The sequence below is a fragment of the Triticum urartu genome, chromosome 5 (genome assembly GCF_003073215.2).
Source record: "Triticum urartu cultivar G1812 chromosome 5, Tu2.1, whole genome shotgun sequence".
NCBI classification, from domain to species: Eukaryota; Viridiplantae; Streptophyta; class Magnoliopsida; order Poales; family Poaceae; genus Triticum; species Triticum urartu.
In genome coordinates, this window is record NC_053026.1 from 523,386,511 (window position 1) to 523,409,641 (window position 23,131).

Genomic DNA, 23,131 nt, shown 5'->3' on the forward strand with positions numbered 1-23,131 from the left:
GTCAGTAATCTAGTTCACATCATTTATGTGATTAACACCCAAAGAGTACTAAGGTGTGATCATGTTTTGCTTGTGAGATAATTTTAGTCAACGGGTCTGTCACATACAGATCCGTAAGTATTTTGCGAATTCTATGTCTACAATGCTCTGCACGGAGCTACTCTAGCTAATTGCTCCCACTTTCAATATGTATCTAGATCGAGACTTAGAGTCATCCAGATCTATGTCAAAACTTGCATCGACGTAACTTTTTACGACGAACCTTTTGTCACCTCCATAATCGAGAAACATATCCTTATTCCACTAAGGATAATTTTGACCGATGTCCAGTGATCTACTCTTAGATCACTATTGTACTCCCTTGCTTAACACAGTATAGGGTATACAATAGATCTGGTACACAGCATGGCATACTTTATAGAACCTATGGCTGAGGCATAGGGAATGACTTTCATTCTCTTTATATCTTCTGCCGTGGTCGGGCTTTGAGTCTTACTCAATTTCACACCTTGTAACACAGCCAAGAACTCTTTCTTTGACCGTTCCAATTTTGAACTACTTCAAAATATTGTCAAGGTATGTACTCATTGAAAAAAAAACTTATCAAGCATCTTGATCTATCTCTATAGATCTTGATGCTTAATATGTAAGCAGCTTCACCGAGGTCTTTCTTTGAAAAACTTCTTTCAAAATACTCTATGCTTTGCAGAATAATTTTACATTATTTCCGATCAACAATATGTCATTCACATATACTTATCAGAAATGTTGTAGTGCTCCCACTCACTTTCTTGTAAATACAGACTTCACCGCAAGTCTGTATAAAACTATATGCTTTGATCATCTCATCAAAGTGCAAATTCCAACTCCGAGATGCTTGCACCAGTCCATAGATGGATCGCTGGAGCTTGCACATTTTGTTAGCACCTTTAAGATTGACAAAACCTTCTGGTTGTATCATATACAACTCTTCTTTAATAAATCCATTAAGGAATGCAGTTTTGTTTATCCATTTGCCGGATTTTCATAAAATGCGGCAATTGCTAACATGATTCGGACAGACTTAAGCATAGATACGAGTGAGAAACTCTCATCGTAGTCAACACCTTGAACTTGTCGAAAACCTTTTTGCGAAAATTCTAGCTTTGTAGATAGTAACACTACTATCAGCGTCTGTCTTCCTCTTGAAGATCCATTTAATCTCAATGGCTCGCCGATCATTGGGCAAGTCAATCAAAGTCCATACTTTGTTCTCATACATGGATCTCATCTCAGATTTCATGGCCTCAAGCCATTTCGCGGAATCTGGGCTCATCATCGCTTCCTCATAGTTCGTAGGCTCGTCATGGTCAAGTAACATGACCTCCAGAACTGGTTTACCGTACCACTCTGGTGCGGATCTCACTCTGGTTTTACCTACGAGGTTCGGTAGTAACTTGATCTGAAGTTACATGATCATCATCATTAGCTTCCTCACTAATCGGTCTAGTAGTCACAGGAATAGATCTCTGTGATGAACTACTTTCCAATAAGGGAGCAGGTACAGTTACCTCATCAAGTTCTACTTTCCTCCCACTCACTTCTTCGAGAGAAATTCCTTCTCTAGAAAGGATCCATTCAAAGCAACGAATATCTTGCCTTCGGATCTGTGATAGAAGGTGTACCCAACATTTTCTTTTGGGTATCCTATGAAGACGCACTTCTCCGATTTGGGTTTGAGCTTATCAGGTTGAAACTTTTTCACATAAGCATTGCAACCTCAAACTTTAAGAAACGACGGCTTAGGTTTCTTGCCAAACCATAGCTCATACGGTGTCGTTTCAACGGATTTAGATGGTGCCCTATTTAACGTGAATGCAGCTGTCTCTAATGCATAACCCCAAAACGATAGTGGTAGATCGGTACGAGACATCATAGATCGCACCATATCTAATAAAGTACGGTTATGACGTTCAGACACACCATTACATTGTGGTGTGCCAGGTGGCGTGAGTAGTGAAACTATTTCACATTGTTTTTAACTGAAGGCCAAACTCGTAACTCAAATACTCTTCTCTACGATCAGATCGTAGAAACTTTATTTTCTTGTTACAATGATTTTTCACTTCACTCTGAAATTCTTTAAACTTTTCAAATGTTTCAGACTTATGTTTCATCAAGTAGATATAGTCATATCCGCTCAAATCATATGTGAAGATCAGAAAATAATGATACCTGTCGCGAGCCTCAATATTCATGGGATCACATACATCATTATGTATGATTTCCAATAAATCTGTTGCTCGCTCCATTGTTCCGAAGAACGGAGTCTTAGTCATCTTGCCCATGAGGCATGGTTCGCAAGCATCAACTGATTCATAATCAAGTGATTCCAAAAGCCCATCAGCATGGAGTTTCTTCATGCGCTTTACACCAATATGACCTAAACGGCAGTGCCACAAATAAGTTGCACCATCATTATTAACTTTGCATCTTTTGGTTTCAATATTATGATTATGTGTATCACTACGATCGAGATCCAACGAACTATTTTCATTGGGTGTGTAACCATATAAGGTTTTATTCATGTAAACAGAACAACAATTTATTCTCTTACTTAAATGAATAACCGTATTACAATAAACATGATCAAATCATATTCATGCTCAACGCAAACACCAAATAACACTTATTTAGGTTCAACACTAATCCCGAAATTATAGGGAGTGTGCGATGATGATTATATCAATCTTGGAACCAGTTCCAACACACATCGTCACTTCACCCTTAACTAGTCTCTGTTTATTCTGCAACTCCCGTTTCGAGTTACTAATCTTAGCAACTGAACTAGTATCAAATACTGAGGGGTTGCTATAAACACTAGTAAAGTACACATCAATAAGATGTATATCAAATATATTTATGTTCACTTTGCCATCCTTCTTATCCGCCAATCACTTGGGGTAGTTCCGCTTCTACTGACCAGTCCCTTTGCAGTAGAAGCACTTAGTCTCAGGCTTAGGACCAGACTTGGGCTTCTTCACTTGAGCAGCAACTTGCTTGCCGTTCTTCTTGAAGTTCCCCTTCTTCCCTTTGCCCTTTTCTTGAAACTAGTGGTCTTGTTAACCATCAACACTTGATGTTTTTCTTGATTTCTACCTTCGTCGATTTCAGCATCACGAAGAGCTTGGGAATTACTTTTGTCATCCCTTGCATATTATAGTTCATCACGAAGTTCTACTAACTTGGTGATGGTGACTAGAGAATTCTGTCAATCACTATTTTATCTGGAAGATTAACTCCCACTTGATTCAAGCGATTGTAGTACCCAGACAATCTGAGCACATGCTCACTAGTTGAGCGATTCTCCTCCATCTTTTAGCTATAGAACTTGTTGGAGACTTCATATCTCTCAACTCGGGTATTTGCTTGAAATATTAACTTCAACTCCTGGAACATCTCATATGGTCCATGACGTTCAAAACGTCTTTGAAGTCCCGATTCTAAGCTATTAAGCATGGTGCACTAAACTATCAAGTAGTCATCATATTGAGCTAGCCAAACGTTCATAACGTCTGCATCTACTCCTGCAATAGGCCCGTCACCTAGCGGTGCATCAAGGACATAATTCTTCTGTGCAGCAATGAAGATAAACCTCAGATCACGGATCCAATCCGCATCATTGCTACTAACATTTTTCAACACAATTTTCTCTAGGAACATATCAAAATAAACATAGGGAAGCAACAACGCGAGCTATTGATCTACAACATAATTTGCAAAATACTAACAGGACTAAGTTCATGATAAATTTAAGTTCAATTAATCATATTACTTAAGAACTCCCATTTAGATAGACATCCCTCTAATCCTCTAAGTGATCACGTGATCCAAATCAACTAAACCATGTCTGATCATCACGTGAGATGGAGCAGTTTCATTGGTGAACATCACTATGTTGATCATATCTACTATATGATTCACGCTCGACCTTTCGGTCTCCATGTTCCGAGGCCATATCTGTATATGCTTGGCTCGTCAAGTATAACCTGAGTATTCTGCGTGTGCAACTGTTTTGCACCCGTTGTATTTGAACGTAGAGCCTATCACACCCGATCATCACGTGGTGTCTCAGCACGAAGAACTATTGCAACGGTGCATACTCAGGGAGAACACTTCTTGATAATTAGTGAGAGATCATCTTAAAATGCTACCATCAAACTAAGCAAAATAAGATGTATAAAAAGATAAACATCATATGCAATCAAAATATGTGACATGATATGGCCATCATCATCTTGCGCCTTTGATCACCATCTCCAAAGTACTGTCATGATCTCTACCGCCACCGGCATGACACCATGATCTCCATCATCTTGATCTATATCAATGTGTCGTCACATGGTTGTCTCACCAACAATTACTCTTGCAACTATTGCTATCGTATAGCAATAAAGTAAAGCAATTATTTGGCGCTTGCATCTTATGTAATAGAGAGATAACCATAAGGCTTTTGCCAGTTGCCGATAACTTCAACAAAACATGATCATCTCATACAACAACTTATATCTCATCACGTCTTGACCATATCACATCACAACATGCCCTGCAAAAACAAGTTAGACGTCCTCTACTTTGTTGTTCCAAGTTTTACGTGGCTGCTACGGGCTTAGCAAGAACCAATCTTACCTACGCATCAAAACCACAATGATAGTTTGTCAAGTTGGTGATGTTTTAACCTTCGCAAGGACCGGGCGTAGCCACACTCGGTTCAACTAAAGTTGGAGAAACTGACACCCGCCAGCCACCTGTGTGCAAAGCACGTCGGTAGAACCAGTCTCGCGTAAGCGTACGCGTAATGTCGGTCCGGGCCGCTTCATCCAACAATACCGCCGAACCAAAGTATGACATGCTGGTAAGCAGTATGACTTATATCGCCCACAACTCACTTGTGTTCTACTCGTGCATATAACATCAACACATAAAACCTAGGCTCGAATGCCACTGTTGGGGAACGTAGTAATTTCAAAAAATTCCTACGCACACGCAAGATCATGGTGATGCATAGCAACGAGAGGGGAGAGTGTGATCTACGTACCCTTGTAGACCGACAGCGGAAGCGTTAGCACAACGCGGTTGATGTAGTCGTACGTCTTCACGGCCCGACCGATCAAGCACCGAAACTACGGCACCTCCGAGTTTTAGCACGCGTTCAGCTCGATTACGATCCCCGGACTCCGATCCAGCAAAGTGTCGGGGAAGAGTTCCGTCAGCACGACGGCGTGACGACGGTCTTGATGTACTACCGTCGCAGGGCTTCGCCTAAGCACCGCTACAATATTATCGAGGATTATAGTGGAAGGGGGCACCGCACACGGCTAAGAATATGATCACGTGGATCAACTTGTGTGTCTATGGGGTGCCCCCTGCACCCGTATATAAAGGAGTGGAGGAGGGGAGGGCCGGCCCTCTCTATGGCGCGCCCTAGGGGAGTCCTACTCCCACCGGGAGTAGGATTCCCCCTTTCCTAGTCCAACTAGGAGTCCTTCCATGTAGTAGGAGTAGGAGTCAAGGCAAGGGAAAAGAGAAGAGAAGGAAGGAGGGGGCGCAGCCCTTCACCCTAGTCCAATTCGGAGTAGGCCTTGGGGGGGGGGGGGGCGCCCAACCTCTCCTATCTCTTTCCCCTAAATCCCAATAAGGCCCATATATTCCCCCGCGAATTCCCGTAACTCTCCGGTACTCCGAAAAATACTCGAATCACTCGGAACCTTTCCGATGTCCGAATATAGTCGTCCAATATATCGATTTTTACGTCTCGACCATTTCGAGACTCCTTGTCATGTCCCCGATCTCATCCGGGACTCCGAACTCCTTCGGTACATCAAAACTCATAAACTCATAATATAACTGTCATCGAAACCTTAAGCGTGCGGACCCTACGGGTTCGAGAACAATGTAGACATGACCGAGACACTTCTCCGGTCAATAACCAATAGCGGAACCTGGATGCTCATATTGGCTCCTACATATTCTACGAAGATCTTTATCGGTCAGACCTCATAACAACATACATTGTTCCCTTTGTCATCGGTATGTTACTTGCCCGAGATTTGATCGTCGGTATCTCAATACCTAGTTCAATCTCGTTACCGGCAAGTCTCTTTACTCGTTTCGTAATACATCATCTCGCAACTAACTCATTAGTTGCAATGCTTGCAAGGCTTATGTGATGTGCATTACCGAGAAGGCCTAGAGATACCTCTCCGACAATCGAAGTGACAAATCCTAATCTCGAAATACGCCAACCCAACATGTACCTTTGGAGACACCTGTAGAGCTCCTTTATAATCACCCAGTTACGTTATGACATTTGGTAGCACACAAAGTGTTCCTCCGGCAAACAGGAGTTGCATAATCTCATAGTCATAGGAACATGTATAAGTCATGAAGAAAGCAATAGCAACATATTAAATGATCGGGCGCTAAGCTAATGGAATGGGTCATGTCAATCACATCATTCTCCTAATGATGTGATCCCGTTAATCAAATGACAACACATGTCTATGGTTAGGAAACATAACCATCTTTGATTAACGAGCTAGTCAAGTAGAGGCATACTAGTGACACTTTGTTTGTCTATGTATTCACACATGTATTATGTTTCCGGTTAATACAATTTTAGCATGAATAATAAACATTTATCATGAAATAAGGAAATAAATAATAACTTTATTATTGCCTCTAGGGCATATTTCCTTCAACTAGACCATCTTTGAAATGGTGGCACCGACGTTTTGGTCACCCATCTTCCATTGTTGTTAGGAAGATTCTTAGTGAAAATAAACTCCCGTGTGATAGTAATAATGAGAATAATCTTGTTTGTGATGCATGCCAAAAAGGCAAAAGTCACCAGTTGCCTTATCCAAAATCTTTTAGTGAATCAAAGTTTCCTTTGGAACTCATTTTCTCTGATGTATGGGGTCCTGCCATTGAAACCGTAGGAAGAAAAAAATACTACGTGAGTTTCATTGATGATTTCAGTAAATTTACCTGGATCTACCTAATCAAACATAAGTCTGAAGTTTTTCAGAAATTTCATGACTTCCAAAACCTCATTGAAAGACAATTTGATAGAAAAATTCTTGCCCTTCAAACGGATTGGGGTGGAGAGTATGAGAAGTTGAATTCTTTTTTCACAAAAATTGGAATATCACATCATGTCTCCTTTCCTCATGCTCATCAGCAAAATGGATCAGCTGAGCGTAAACATCGACATATTGTCGAAGTTGGTTTGTCCTTGCTTGCTCAAGCCTCCATGCCATTAAAGTTCTGGGATGAGGCCTTCATTGCTGCTACCTATCTAATCAATAGGATGCCTAGAAAAGTCATAAATTTCGGAAATCCTCTCACTCGCCTGTTCGGTGAGACTCCAAACTATTCATTTCTTCGCATCTTTGGATGCGCATGCTGGCCTAATCTACGACCATACAATAATCAAAAGCTTCAGTTTTGCTCCAAGCAATGCACATTCCTTGTATATAGTAATTTGCACAAGGGCTATAAATGTCTTGACATATCTACAGGATGAGTTTATATTTCTCGGGATGTAGTGTTTGATGAAAACACCTTTCCCTTTTCCACTCTCCATCCTAATGCAGGTGCTCGGCTACGTGCTGAAATCCTTTTGTTACCACCGGAGCTACTTAATCCTTCTGATCATGGGGGAGAAAATGTTGATGATCATGTGATTAACAGTACTACTAATCCTGATGACTTTGTTGCAGAGAAAAATGCAGAAAATGCGGCAGAAAATCCTGGTCTAGCCTATGATTTTATGCAGCAAATAGGTCCAAACCAGGTTGGCACGGGACACGAGGGAGATCCTCTGGCTGCTTCTGATCCCGAGAGATCCTCTGGCAACGCACCCCCTGCGCGATCCCCTGCGCGGATGGATCCCCATGAGGATCCTGTCATCGTCGCTGGGGCCGCGGGTGGTGGACCTGAGGCTGGCGCGTCGGGACATGACATGCGGCGCGAGACGGACACGCGGTCTGGAGAAACCGCGTCGGCTGGTGTGTCCCCACACGGTGGGCCTGACCCATCGACGTCACCGCCGTAGTGATGATGGCGGCGCATGGTCTCCTGGGCGCGTGTCGCCTGCACGTGGGCCTGACCTGTCGCTGTTGCCACCAGCGCGTGATCCCACGCCCGACCGAGCGGCAGTCGAGGGAGATCTGCTAGCGCGCTCGTCAGAGGTACGAGGTACCAGATCTTCTACGGCAACATGATCTCCTATGAATATAGGACGGCCCAGTACACGCTCGCAGAAAGGTATCTTCAAACCGCTTGTTCCTAAGGATGGAATAGCTAGGTATGATAAAAATTTCAAGTTTGTGAACTTTGCTGCTGCTAGAGAGCCAAGAGATTTAACAGAAGCTTTAAATGATAAAAACTGGAAACATGCTATGGAGATAGAGTATGATGCACTTATGAGAAATCGCACTTGGCATCTAGTTCCACCTAAACGAGGAAGAAATGTTATAGATTGTAAATGGGTGTACAAAAAAAGGAATTCTGATGGTACCATAGACAGGTATAAAGCTAGACTAGTTGCTAAAGGGTTCAAACAACGTTATGGTATTGATTATGAGGACACCTTTAGTCCTGTTGTGAAGGCAGCTACTATCAGGCTTGTTTTGTCCATTGCTGTCTCCAGGGGATGGAGCCTTCGTCAATTGGATGTACAGAATGTGTTCTTGCATGACGTTCTCGAGGAAGAGGTCTATATGCGACAGCCACCTGGTTTTGTGGATGGCATCAAATCTCAACATGTGTGTAAATTGGACAAAGCTCTGTATGGCTTGAAACAGGCACCCAGGGCTTGGTACTCTAGATTGAGTATGAAACTGCAACAACTTGGCTTTCGACCCTCAAAGGGAGATACTTCTTTATTCTTCTTCAAGAAAGGGAAGGTGATCATCTTCATGCTCATTTATGTAGATGATATAATTGTTGCTAGCTCATCACAAGAAGCCACCTCGGCTTTACTTAAGAATTTGAAAAATGAGTTTGCTCTTAAGGACCTAGGAGAACTAAGTTACTTTCTAGGTATTGAAGTTAAAAAGGCACATGATGGTATTCTGTTAACTCAAGAGAAATATGCTAGAGACATAATCAAGCGTGTAGGCATGAAGGATTGCAGACCTGCAAGCACACCTCTGTACAACTGAAAAATTATCATTGCATGAAGGAGAAAAGTTGAGCCCAGAAGAAGGAACCAAATACAGAAGTATAGTTGGTGCACTTCAATATTTAACCTTAACAAGACTTGACATAGCTTACTCTGTTAATAAGGTTTGTCGGTTCTTGCATGCTCCTACATCCTTACACTGGACAGCTGTGAAAAGGATCTTGAGATACATTCAAGGAAGTGCTGGAACAGGTCTCAGAATATGCAAGTCACCTTCAACGACAGTAAGTGCTTTTTCTGATGCAGATTGGGCAGGATGTCCTGATGATAGGAGATCTACTGGTGGGTTTGCTGTGTTCTTTGGCTCTAACCTCATATCGTGGAATGCAAAGAAACAAGCAACAATTTCTCGTTCTAGCTCTAAAGCAAAATATAAGTCTCTTGCAAATGCAACAGCTGAGGTAATGTGGGTAGAAACCCTACTAGATGAGTTGGGCGTCGAAAGACCACATATCTCCTGTCTCTGGTGTGATAATCTTGGAGCAACATATCTTTCTGCTAACCCTGTGTTTCATGCAAGAACGAAACACATAGAAATTGATTTTCATTTTATTAGAGAAAGAGTTGCAAGAAGAATGCTAGAGATCAGATTCATTGCAACAGGGGATCAAGTTGCTGATGGTTTTACAAAACCTCTACAAGTTCGACAACTACAAGTGTTCAAGAACAATCTCAACCTTGACACGTTCATATTGAGGGAGGATGTTAGACGATAGACTTGTAGTCGTGTCAACTTGTATCAATATTATGTACGTGTGATCCGTTGTAAACATGGCCGGTGGTTAGACTAGATTGATATCTATCTCCTTATCTTGTGTATAACTTGGAGTAGAGATCAAGGCTAATAACCACCGGCCGAACCTTGTAATCTTGTGCTATATAACACGTACGCGTCCCTGCACTACTAGGAAAAGGGCTAAAGATGAAATTGACACTAATGGCGCATCAGAGAAGTGGTGCGCCACTACTATTTACTAATGGCGCATCACGTGAAGATACGCCATTAGTGTGTAAGACACTAATGGTGCACCAGGCACAAGGTGCGCCACTAGTAACAAAATGTTTTTTTTTCATTTTTTCAAACATACTAATGGCGCATCCGGGCAAAGTGCGCCATTAGTAGTTAGAACTACTAATGGCGCACCAACCGTTGAGTGCGCCACTACTGTATTCTTTTTTTTACTTTTTTTGCAAAACTACTAATGGCGCACCGTCGCATAATGCGCCATTACTAGTTCAAACTAGTAATGGCGCACTGTGCCACGGTGCGCCATTAGTATAAAAATTATTTTTAATACTTTTTTGCAAAACTACTAATGGCGCATGTATGTGTGGTGCACCCTCCCCCGCTCCACCGCCGCCGACGAGCACCCCCGCACCCGCCCCCGCTCCACCGCCGCCGACGAGCACCCCCCCGCACTCTCCCCTGCTCCACTGCCGCCGACGAGCCACCACATATATGTTACTCCCAAAAGCATATAAAGTTTGTTAAATTTTGAGCTATGGATATTTAGTTATGATTTAAACAAGTTTGAACATATTTAAACACAAATAAATATCAAACAACATTTTAAATGTTGTTAACATGGCAACAAACTGCATATTATTTTTCTACATGAAATTCTGAGCATCTAGCATATGTGACATGTTATATTTGGATGCATGCATAAAAAGATATGTGCAAAGAGAAAAATGCATAAAAATAAAAATTGGGGAGCGTGGGAATCGAACCCAGGACCTCCCAATGTGTGTGCTACATGCTAACCAATCGGGCTAGTGTGTGTGTTCTGTTTCAGATACGGTTAGGTGGAATATAACCTGAGTGCTCGAACTGTAATAAAAAAATTTGTACTAATGGCGCACCTGGGGGTGGTGCGCCATTGTTGTCGTCGTACTTATGGTGCACCAGGGGGAGGTGTGCCATTGCTAACCCTCCCCCCACTCCACCTGTTCCCCTCTGGCCTCTCTCCCTCCCTCGCCAGATCCCCCACTCGACCTAACCTCGCCGCAGCCGCCCACGCGCCCCCGCCGCCTCCCTCTCCCCTTCGCCGCCTCCCCCTGAGCCCCGCCTCCCCCCGAGAGCCGCCTCCCTCGCCTCGGAGCCGCCCCGCCACGAGTTCCACCAGGAGAGGAGGCCCCACGTCCACCAGGAGAGGAGGCCCGCGACCTCCCCGCCGTCTATCCCCGCCTCCCCCAAGCTCGCCGTCTCCGCCCTCTGTCGTCTCCGCTCCGGCCACCACCTCATCATGGTCAGGTAACCCTCCTCCCTCTGCCTCTCTTCTCCTCTCTTCCTCCTCTCCTCCCTCCCGGCCATGCCCTCTTCTTCTCTCTTTTGCTAGGTTTAGGTCAAATCCCTCTCGAATTTAGGTCAAATTAGGTTCAAAAAATTGTGGGAGTAGTGCCTAGCAAACATGAATAATTAGTACTCCATGTGCATTGGAGTACTTGGTACCTGCAAGATTTGGACACACTGAAAAAATGCACTGGACACACTGAAGAAATTTTTTGTGTCCAGTAAGATTAGAGAAAATTTTGTGCTAATGGTGTGCTGGTAGAACATGCAATTTTTGTTAGTTCATTGCCATGTCATGATAGGACATTCAGTTGTTTCTGTTGTTCACAATGCTCTGAATTTGTGTGCCAAAGAGAGTTTTCTCTGAATTTGTTGTTCACAATGCTCTAATGGTTTGTTAGTGAATGGTGGTGCAATGGTGGCCTCTGTTTCAAATATTTCAGCTATTACTTGACCATAAATAAAAAATAAGATTTGGGGATGGTAACTCCTGTGTGGTTTCTATTAAATTTAAAATAGTGAGGGTGTCATTTTCATCCATTCATCTCTTTCTCTAGCTTGTCTAAAAGTTATGTTTACAATATTGCTGCATTTTCTAGAACAACCACCACACTATAATATTTCGTAAGATGATGATATAGTTAAGAATATTACTCAAGGTATGCTTCTGAATATTGTTGTCCACAATGTCTTCTCGCCAAACGCTTATCCATTTAGGAGCCATGGTCATAAGCAGTCTGCTTGAGGGTGGTCTTCCACAACATATGGAATTTATCCATCTAATGTAGTCAATAGATGTTGTCAAGTGATTGTGTCATGGTTTTGGTTCTGTTTTTAAAAAGGAAAGCCAGTTGTTCAGGATTCAAGAAAATATTTTCTCAGAATATTACTGCTAAGCCCAAGCTTGTTAATCATGTAACTTGAGAAAATTATTGGAGTAGATCAAATTCAGCCATTATAATGTTTGATGCCTGCATCAACACTTCTCTGTACTGCATGCGGTTGCTATAGTTGAGGGTCAAAAGTAGAGGTTAGCTTTAACATGATTCGCTAGTGCTTTCATCACTTGTGTGGTGATTGTCTTGGTCCTTTTCATTTTTGTCATGCCATTCTTGAGGTGCTGATGTGTCTGAGGGCATGAATGATCAGGTTGAGTTCAGATTTCATTAGATTAGATGGATTATCAGAACTTGACGTGGTTTTCCACTTAGCTATCTGAATTGATAAAAAACATAGCTTTTGCTGTCTCTGAGGCAAAACTTGCTACTCCATATACAACTAATACTACTACTAGACAAGATACTACTCCATATACTACTAATACTACTACTGTATTTCATTTCAAAGTTCAAAATGCTGGTACTGAGATTTTCATTTCCAATGAGTGATGTTTTTCCTAGCAGTAGAAAAAACATAGCAACTTCTCTGATGTTATAAAGTTGTTCTTATATGGGTGAAACTTCACTTGTTTTTAGGCTAGTGTAGGGTGTTGCTTCTTCTGTATGGGCCAACTATGTCACAAATAAATTGTTCCTTCTTCTGTATTTGACAAGTAATTACTTGCAAAGATAATGATCATCTTGCTAGTTTGCTGGGTTTTGTCCCCGAGAGGCCCTTGAGTTTGCCGGAATGTCAATTAACTTCCGTTCCGGCAAATTCGGGTACTCCATATGTCCTATTTTCAGCAAAGGTCATGCTGAAATTTTCCGTGAATTTTAGCATGACTTTGCTAAAAATAGGACATATGGGGTACTTGCGACTGATGTTGATTATCTTCTGCTCAAAATTTATGCTGCTATAATGTTGTAAGGGTACTAATTGGTCTCTTCTGCTGCTTATCAGAGATGGGGAAGCAGCCACCGCCGCTCTGCCTCACCGGAGTATGAGTTGGATGCTTTCGAGTTCTTCACTATCATACTTTTTTCTTCAGTATCAGCCACGAGGCAGGTATATAAAACGAGAGATCTCCCTTTCACCCATCTTATTATGATAACTCTGTTGTTTGCTACATCACTCCTTGTCCCAAATTGCAGAGGCTGCCTGATGCTTTTATGAAGATGTTGGGTGAAGATCCGCCAGATAATGTGAAGCTCCGACAGGCCAGCAGCGGGGTTCGCAGGCTGTGGGACGTGGAGTTGGTGATCGAGGAGGGCCACATGTACCTGTGCCGTGGCTGGGAGAAATTCTACAGTGCCTACGACCTGCGGACCGGGTACTTTCTTCTCTTGAGGTACCACGATGACGCCACAATGCTCATCGTGAAGGTTTTCAACAAGACTATGTGTCGCATGCGCTACGCTGAAGGCAAAGATGCCAGTGCGTTCTGCCTCATCTTATTCCTCCATATTTGTCTTTGTCTCACATTGATTGTTAACGGTCATTGTTGCATTTGGACAGGTAATGGGAGCAGCAGCAGCGACACTGGCTACAGCCAAAGCAGCAGCGATTATGGCTGTAGCAAAAGCAACAGCGATTCTGGCCTTAGCGAAAGCAGCAGCGATTCTGGCAGCAGCGAAGACAACAAGAAGGATGATCCAGACTGGAGTGGGGGAGAAGAGGAGTAGAGTGGGGATGAGGAGCTGCAGGATGACGATGGGCATCAGGCTGAGGATGACCTAGCGCTGGTGGTGGCTGGCCAAGGGCAAGAGATGGTGGTGGCTGACAAAGTGCAAGAGATGGTGGTGGCTGACCATGGGCAAGAGATGGTGGTGGCTGACCATGGGCAAGAGATGGTGGTGGCTGACCATGGGCAAGAGATGGTGGTGGTGCCTGACAATTACCACGCACCGGTGGTGGTGCTGGCGATCCCACAGCTGGGCGACATGACCACGCCAATTGTGGTAGAAGACTACATCCCACAGCTGCCTCCACTGCCTCGCCGCTCTTGGCGCATCAGGCTGAGGAAGGAGAAGGAGAAGAACAATGAGAACTGAACTATGTCAGGTATGTCAGATCTCCAAAATGATATATATATATACTTAGTTACCTTTTATCTCTAATATGCTTAGTTTCCTATAGGTTAGCTCCAAAATTACTTATGTTAGCACAAAATGATCAAGTTTACATAATAAGCTTATAGTCTTCTTCTTATTCTTCTTCTTATCCAAAATGACATATGTTAGCTTCATTTTACCTAAGTTGGCTCTAATATGCTAACTTAGAGCTTATATGCTTAGTTTCCTATAGGTTAGCTCCAAAATTACTTATGTTAGCACAAAATGATCAAGTTTACATAATAAGCTTATAGTCTTCTTCTTATTCTTCTTCTTATCCAAAATGACATAGGTTAGCTTCATTTTACCTAAGTTGGCTCTAATATGCTAACTTAGAGCTTATATGCTTAGTTTCCTATAGGTTAGCTCCAAAATTACTTATGTTAGCACAAAATGATCAAGTTTACATAATAAGCTTATAGTCTTCTTCTTATTCTTCTTCTTATCCAAAATGACATAGGTTAGCTTCATTTTACTTAAGTTGGCTCTAATATGCTAACTTAGAGCTTATATGCTTATTTTCCTATAGGTTAGCTCCAAAATTACTTATGTTAGCACAAAATGATTAAGTTTACATAATAAGCTTATAGTCTTCTTCTTACTCTTCTTATTCTTCTTCTTATTCTTCTTCTAGTCTTCTTCTTCTTCTTCTAACTTCTTGTTTATCATTTTGCAGATTTGATTTAATTCACGGAAGCTTGCATGGATGGAGTGCTTCTTTTCCATTTGTGTTTTTATTTTGTATCAATGTGAAACTTTTGTGAATTGATGGATAACGGTGTTGAATGAACATTGTGAAACTTTTGTAATATGTAACGATGGAACTATGTGTTGGCTATGTATGTATATATATGATGAAACTTGTGTGTTGGATATGATCTGGTGGACGCAGGTAACATCGTTACATATGGCCCCCTGTATGTAAGCTAAGCAAATCTGTGTTGTATGTTATCTCTAATATTTTTTAACCTGTGAAAATATCAGAAATGAAAAAAAAAATCCCTAATATTCATACTAGTGGCGCACCACACAAGACACTAATGGCACTCTGTTATAATCACACTAATGGCGCATCACCCAACAATGCGCCATTAGTATGCCAAAACACATGGTTAAATATGACCCCTGGGAGGCATACTAATGGCGCATGGTGTTCTATACTAATGGCGCACTGCTCGGTGCGCCATTAGTATACCAGATACTAGTGGCGTGATACTAATGACGTACCAGCAGTGCGCCATTAGTGGGCAAAACTGATGCGCCATTACTAGCCCTTTTTCTAGTAGTGCTGCCAGAGTGCATACGCTTCCACCAATTCTTTCATTGTTGAGGGTGATGAAAACATGTATTCTTTCTTATATATTTTAGTACTATACATATACATATTGTTTCAAATAAATTTATTCAATACCTCGCGTGCTTTTTGACATGGTTGATCAACAACAACAGATGGTTTCCTCGCAAAAAAAAACAACAACAACAGATGGTTGTTGCCTGGCAGGACACATAAAAACAGTGATACTATTGCGGGGGCGATGGAAACAAGTATTCTTTCTTACATATACTTATATTATGAGACAGAGGGAGTACTATATGTTTATACTTTGTTTAAGTTAAACATATTCATTGACTCGGTACTTTCTTGCCCGTGACAGATGGCCATTGCCTGAGCCACGTACCATTGGTTTTCGTGGCGTGGGTCCACCCGACAATTTGTACTAGGATTGGTGATGTTTTCTTGTTGGTTGGTTGCCGGATCTCCATTCCCACATGCCTTCTTGTGAGAGTCCTAGTAGTATTAATAATTCTTTTCTATGTCATACCTTTTTTATCCTATCGGTACTCATTGAAAGTGTAATGCTTTGTGTTGCTTGTGTTAGAATAAATCCAAGGCGCATGGTCGATTTATCAAGGACCAAGCGATCACACGAGACACGACACCAAGATTTGTTAACAAGGTTCACCGATATGGCTACATCCCCAGGGCCTGATTACAGCCGCTCCTCCCATAACATCGTCACAATACCACACCCAGATTGCCCAGGCTTCGGCACACGCCGCCGCCCCGCTCCTGCGTGCTTGTGCTATTATATTGGTATAGATTACATCGTATGTCTACCCCCTCATTCTATAAGAGGCGTAGGATACAAATGTCCTACTAGAAGATGACTTCATACCCTATAAACACAATACAACTGAGAGTCCAACTGTGACCACCTATCTTGTACACAATATTTGACACAATTCCAACAAACTCCACCTTGGCGAATGTTCTCCACCACATTGGATTTGTCCGTGAGTCAAACTTTTATGTACATTGGACTTGAGTTATGCCATGAGCATAGTTGCTACTCCAAGCCCCCATATGACTCCACCTGTAACTTTTAGTTCCTATTTTTTTTACCACAGTCAACGCTTGAGCAAAAAGTTCTTTTTTTACTCTATTTTGCGCTCTCAACTTCCAAAGTATCCATTCAATACCATCACACACCCATCAGCATTATCTTGGTCCCCTTTAGGAGTTGATCGAAAGGTTTGTAATAAGCAATTCACTAGCAAGTTCGAGTCCCTTGACTGAAGCCCAAGCTAAATCTCAAGTTTCCATGCATGACATTACTGCACTGTACCAATCTCAATGGTTTGATTTTTTGGTTGTCTATGCTACACACAAGGTGTGTCATTAAAATTTTGTGCACGAGTGCGGATATAGTGCATGCACCATATGTAGACGAGATAGGGGTGTCACACACCATCATTACAAAGTCTGCAAAATTATAATAGGGTGCAGGGAGGGGCTCGTGGCCGTGGAAGTGGTGTGCTAGAGTGTGATAAACAACCTCGTCACCTTGGGGTTGATCATCTAGGTCTTGAATTGGTGGACAACATGACCACCATCAATGATACTTGCAAAGAGAAGTGGCAACACGGAAGGTCATTTGAGGGTTAGAGGATTTAATTTGTCTCACCCGTTAAGACGCATGGGCCCTTTTGCTAATGTGACTCAAACCAGGACGGATTGCTATGTTTAGGCCCGATGAACGTCCAGTTAGCCCCTGATGAAGCATCCTGGGAGGATGCTAATTTCATTATGAGTTTTTTTAACATAGTACAGATGCACGCGCTCATATATATCTGCATATACTCATCCATATGAACACACACACACCCTACTCCTACGAGCACCTCTCAGAGACTGAGCTGACATATCATCTTGAGATTGATGAAGTCACCAATGGCACCTTGTAGTTGACGGTAACATCCCCTTCCACTGAACGCGCATCGCCGAAAATCCTAAAATAAACCCAGGAATAAATGCAAGCACCCGGCCTTGAACCCTGGTGAGCCGAGGATACCACTACCCACCTAATCAACACTATCATAGACCCGTCATAGACCAATGCAACACCGCGTATGTTTCAGAAACATAGCCTCTGTTTCGAAAGTGCGTTGACAAAGGACGGTATGCGAGCCCTCACTTGGACGCGTGTCATGCAGGGGAGGTGGCGGACGCGGCCACTGCGATCTGCCGGATGATGTTAAACTTTCCTCAAATCCAATAGTTCGCGAGGTGGCAGAAAGATCCGCCGGCCCGACGCGTAGCAGCCCCCAGTAGATAAACTGAAAATTAAAAAAAAACTGATCGGAAGCTAGTGGGCCGGCCCAGATAAAACGCGGCTTTGGCGACTGGCGAGAGCTCTCGATCCCTCTCGCGGCTGGACTAAAAGTTGGAGCAGAGGTCGGCTCAAAAGAAAAAAAGAAAATAGGTTGGAGCAGGGGGTCCTTCCGTCGACGTATCCAGCGGCGGCTGTTGAGTTTGTTTCGAAGGTATCTCCGGTGTATGGATTCTTCAACCCGCCCAGTTTCCTACAGCGATTCCTGCGCCGTTTCTATTGTCGGTCTATTGTACTCGATCTGTTTTGGCAACCATATGGATAGCCCAATCCTTCCATCGGTTTTGGCAGCCATATCGATCTAGTCAGAAGTGGATCTAGTACTAGTTATGTGATCAGATCGACCAGTGTCAGTTAGTTAAGAGAAAATCGGCTATTTGCCATTTTCAATATCGAGCTTGGCAAAACTGCCACTCTGGCTTCGCAAAAATGCCACCCAGTTCGTATGCACTTCGATTACCATGCCATTTTGTTCCTTGCTCTTCATGCTGGCTTGAAAAGACCGATGACGAAAACCAAGCGCCGGCTGATGAGAAGCGATGAAGGGCGACAACGCCCTCACAAAAGAGCAACTAGGGCAAGTGAGTCCATGTCTGTTTCCCCTTTTTCCTGCAAGTGCAAATTCATATAATAATAAAATTGACGCTTCTCTTAACTGTTTAACACATGATTTTATTTTCAATTAACTAGCTCCAGATCGCTCGAGCCAATCCAGTCCAGGCGCCTTGGGTGAACTCAGTGAGCAAGTAGTTTCAAGATTGTGTAGGAGTCTTGTGTCGCTCGCCTCATTCCATGGTTGGTGATTATACTGTTCATGCTTCCTCATATTACCCTGTTTTTATAATCATCAGCTATTCAGTTTGCGAGTTTTATTTTCTCTCTGTAGGTGATACGAAGTTAGGGGAATACACAGGCATATGCATCGAAACCTCACGTCCTGATGCTACGAGTTTCCTGACATCAAGACGTTTGATTCCACTTACGTGGCCTACAAGGGAGATCACTGAAAATTTAATGGTAACTTTTTCTCTACTTTCCTGGATTATTATGCTAATATGCTGCCCCTGTAACCATTGATTCGCCTTGCGCTTGTCTCAGATTCAAGTGCGCCTTCCGAATGATCGGATTGTCACTGGCTGGATAGAGCATCCTGGGAGATATGCTGATTTTTTCATCGTCAACGTCAAGGACTTGTCTGGTTTTGATGCCGCGCCTGTAAGCCTTGATCGTGACATACAGTTTGAGCCTTATAGGAAGGTAGCAGCTGTATGACGCGATTTCAGTTCAGGATTTTTGAGGGCCACAAGCGGAGTAGATCTTGCCTCTCTAAGCGCTCTAACCAGTGAGACAATGTTGAGCACATGCCGGATCGACAAGGTGAGCTCCTTTTGTACAGTTGAAACAAATAACTGTCTGATGGTATATCCTTTGTTTCAGGCATTGTGGATAGCAGTTTCCTTGTGTAACTTCATTGCCACTTTTGTGCTAGGCTGGGATTGGAGGCCCCCTTGTTGATTTTGATGGTAACTTTGTTGGGATGAACTGCTCTCGTACCAGAATGAAAAAGACCCACTACGTGCGAAGGGAGCAAATTCTTCAATTCTTGCGGTATCACCGGATGGTCCGGTATGTACACTTTCAATATTCATGAACTGCCCTTCTCTGTTTGGCCCACCCATGCGTCTCCCTCATTTTTTTAATTGAGTTTGTGTGTAACGTGTATCATTTTGTGAAAGCCTAACAGCTGCTTCTGAGGTTGATGAGTTTACATTCCCAAAAAAAACTGGCATACTAGTTTTTTTTACTAGTGTGTTTTTTCTTAATAATTTAACTCTGCACTATACTAAATTAAGGTCTTTATTTCAATGCTGGCACTAATATATATTGCTGCTATACTCGAACTTACATTTAAGAAGACCCATGGCCATGGGGAAATTGTTTAAGATTTTATTAAATTTCTCTGCTGTGAAATTTCTGTAATGATTTTGCTCCCTTGTTCTGTATTTCCCTTGTTTAATAGCTTATTTTGTGTATGGTCTTCGGTATCTTGTCTTTGTGGATTTATCACGGTGAGCTCTCTACATCATGCTGCAGTGTTAGACCTAAGGAAGAGATTGATGATGCTGAAGAAGCGGGAATCGAAAGTGAGATGAGACAACTATTTTGCAGCATTCCAGGAGGTGAGCAAAATTATTTCATAGGATATTGACCGTAAGTCCAGCATAATGCAGCCCCTGGACCCAAGAAGCATGGCTGTGCCTTTCTGACGACATAGGAAGTCAGAATCATTTCCTCTTGCTTAGATAGTTCCTCGTAGTGGGTCCTCCTTGTATAGAAGCCTAACAATCCAACAAATAAACAATCAAAGGTTTCAGCTCTAATTGGTTACATGGCCAAGCTGAAAGATATCTCCCAGTTTTAATAATTGATAAACAACCTAACTTGGAGATTGTCAATTTGAATTTATAAACGATTTAACTGGGTGATTATGGGGATACCGTCTGCTAACTTCGTGGACCTTGTAAGGGGTCCTACAACCTTGCAACTAGCATACACTGTACCTGTGTTGCTAAGTAGTTCCTTATGTTTCACATCCACACTTTTAATACTTTATCAAGCACTTTTAACTTGTGTATCGTGCTAGGCAAGCGTAAGATTCATTTTCTTGAAACAACATTCATCGACAATATCTGGAGTAAACTACCCAAAGGCATTGCTTCAAAAATGTCTCCAAGTGTTGTCTCACTTGCTTCATTCAATGGTGATGGTTCTGTTGTAGTCATTACTTTTCCATGTTTTAATAAGTGGGTGATGATTAATAACTGAATGATTATCTGTGTAGGAGTTGCAAAATTCTTTGCTTGCACTGGTGTATTTATAAAGTGCAATGCATGCTCTGCAACAATTCTGACTTCAGCAAGTTTGGTTAGAGTTTCTGGTGATGCACACAGGATTAATGATAACCTGAGGGTTGTTACTGCTAATTGCTTTTCTATTTTTTTGCCTTCCCATTTAGGATATTGGTTAACATGACCTTATTATTGCAGATTGAAGTTTGCCTTCCAAACGAATTTCGAGTTGTAGGGATATTGAGCCGTTATAATTTACATTACAACATTGCTCTTGTTGACATCATGGGGTACTGGGGTCCTCGTGAAATAAAAATCAGCCGGCATCAAGTTACCTCATGTAACAAGGTAATAGCTGTGGGTCGTCTTTTTACTCATCACAATATAATGGCTGCAAAGGGGAAGATGTTGATTGGCAAACGAAGCAAACTCGATTGCATAGAACTTTGTGTCTCCAGCTGTAAAATCACCAAGGTATTTCGTGTGGACTTATCCAGTACCTTCAACATGGAATTTTTTTTTATAGCAATGGAATTGTAACATAAGCCTTGTATATGATGTTGCTTTTGTTTTGCTAGGCTGGGATTGGGGGCCCTCTTATTGACACTGGTGGGAATTTTCTTGGTATGAACTTTTACCATGAGGAAGAAACTCCGTTCCCGCCGAGGGATGTTATTCACTGCCTATTGTTGAACTTAAATAATGGATGGTATGTCTTCTTGTTTACACCTGACTTTTTCATGGTCTAATATGTATAGGTTTTAGGGAAGTTGTCCCGTCCATTAGGATCTCTGCACAATCGTCTCTAGTTTCCTAATTTTGCTTGGCTTGATATGACAATTAATGTGTATGCGTTATGCACTTTTGTGTATACGAATGTGAGAAAGTGTGCTACTTAGTACTGATGAAGCGATGTAATAGTGCTAGCGACCCCCTTGATACCATCCCCTCCACCTCTAGTCACCCCAACTTCTCTTTTGCCGCCCCCCTATGTTCATCGATGCCAACAGAGATGATCGTTCTAATGCTGAATAGGTAAAAATGGTTTGCTCTTCTTCTTTTATGTTGTTGAATTTTGGTGATGCAATGCAACAGTAGTTCAAGGATCATGTGATGTACATACTAGGTGATGATTTTTTCATTGTGGTGTGCAAAATGAGTCGGATGACTTGGAGCAATTAATCTTGGCGTTGGATGGTAGTAACAACTCAGGCTCAACGACATTGCTTTGTCAATGTAGGATTAAAGCTAAGAAGATGGGGGTAGTCCCGAGGTGGAGGAATTGACCCACAAACTATGAAGAGGAAGCTCACAAGGTCAGTGAACTACAAGATTAAGGACCACGTAGCTTTGTGTGAAACTTGGATGGACATCTATTTTAATGCCACCGTTGGATCCAATCAAACCATGTCTGGGGAGAAGGGCTAGGTACAAAACTATTAAATCGCTCAAAAATGTGAGGAGTGAAGTTTTGGAGGTTAGTTCGGTGAGTTATGTTTTAGGAAAAAGACTAGATATACTCTAAGAGGAGTTGGATTACCACAATCCACACCATTTCTACAGGGGCTGAGACCAGGCCCTTTGTCTTCTAGATCGTGGGTGCAAGTGGACTATGCGGTAGGCACACATTTAGATCATGGGTGCAAAAGGGTTATGTGGTAGGCACATTTAGCGCTGTGTTGAGTGTGAGACTGAAGGACATATATTCATGCTTGGGGCATGTAGAAAGTAAGCTTGATGAATTGTAAAGTTGAACATGCACTAGTGCAGAACCGGGCAATAGCACCGGTTCGTAAGGCCCTTTAGTGCCGGTTTGGTAACCGGCGCTAAAGTGCAGGCACTAAAGCCCCCCCCCCCCCCCCTTAGTACCGGTTCAGCGCGAACCGGTGCTAAAGGGCAACCACGTGGCACGAGCCAGCTTCGGGGGCAGGGAGCCCTTTAGTACCGGTTGGTGTCACCAACCGGTATTAAAAGGTTGGGGGGTTTGGGGTTTATGATTTCTTTTTCATTTAATTTTGTGTTTTCCATTTAATTCTTTTTCATTTGCTGGTATTTTACGATACTACATATTGTACACGTTATGCATATATATAAAT

At 42.4% G+C, this 23,131-nt stretch overlaps 2 pseudogenes; both read left to right on the forward strand.

The window, feature by feature from the left end:
- The window catches only part of LOC125507286, a 28,729-nt pseudogene extending 12,492 nt beyond the window's left edge, over window positions 1-16,237 (forward strand).
- Window positions 16,238-18,691: 2,454 nt separating this feature from the next.
- LOC125507287 lies at window positions 18,692-21,800 on the forward strand (annotated as a pseudogene).
- Window positions 21,801-23,131: the final 1,331 nt, after the last annotated feature.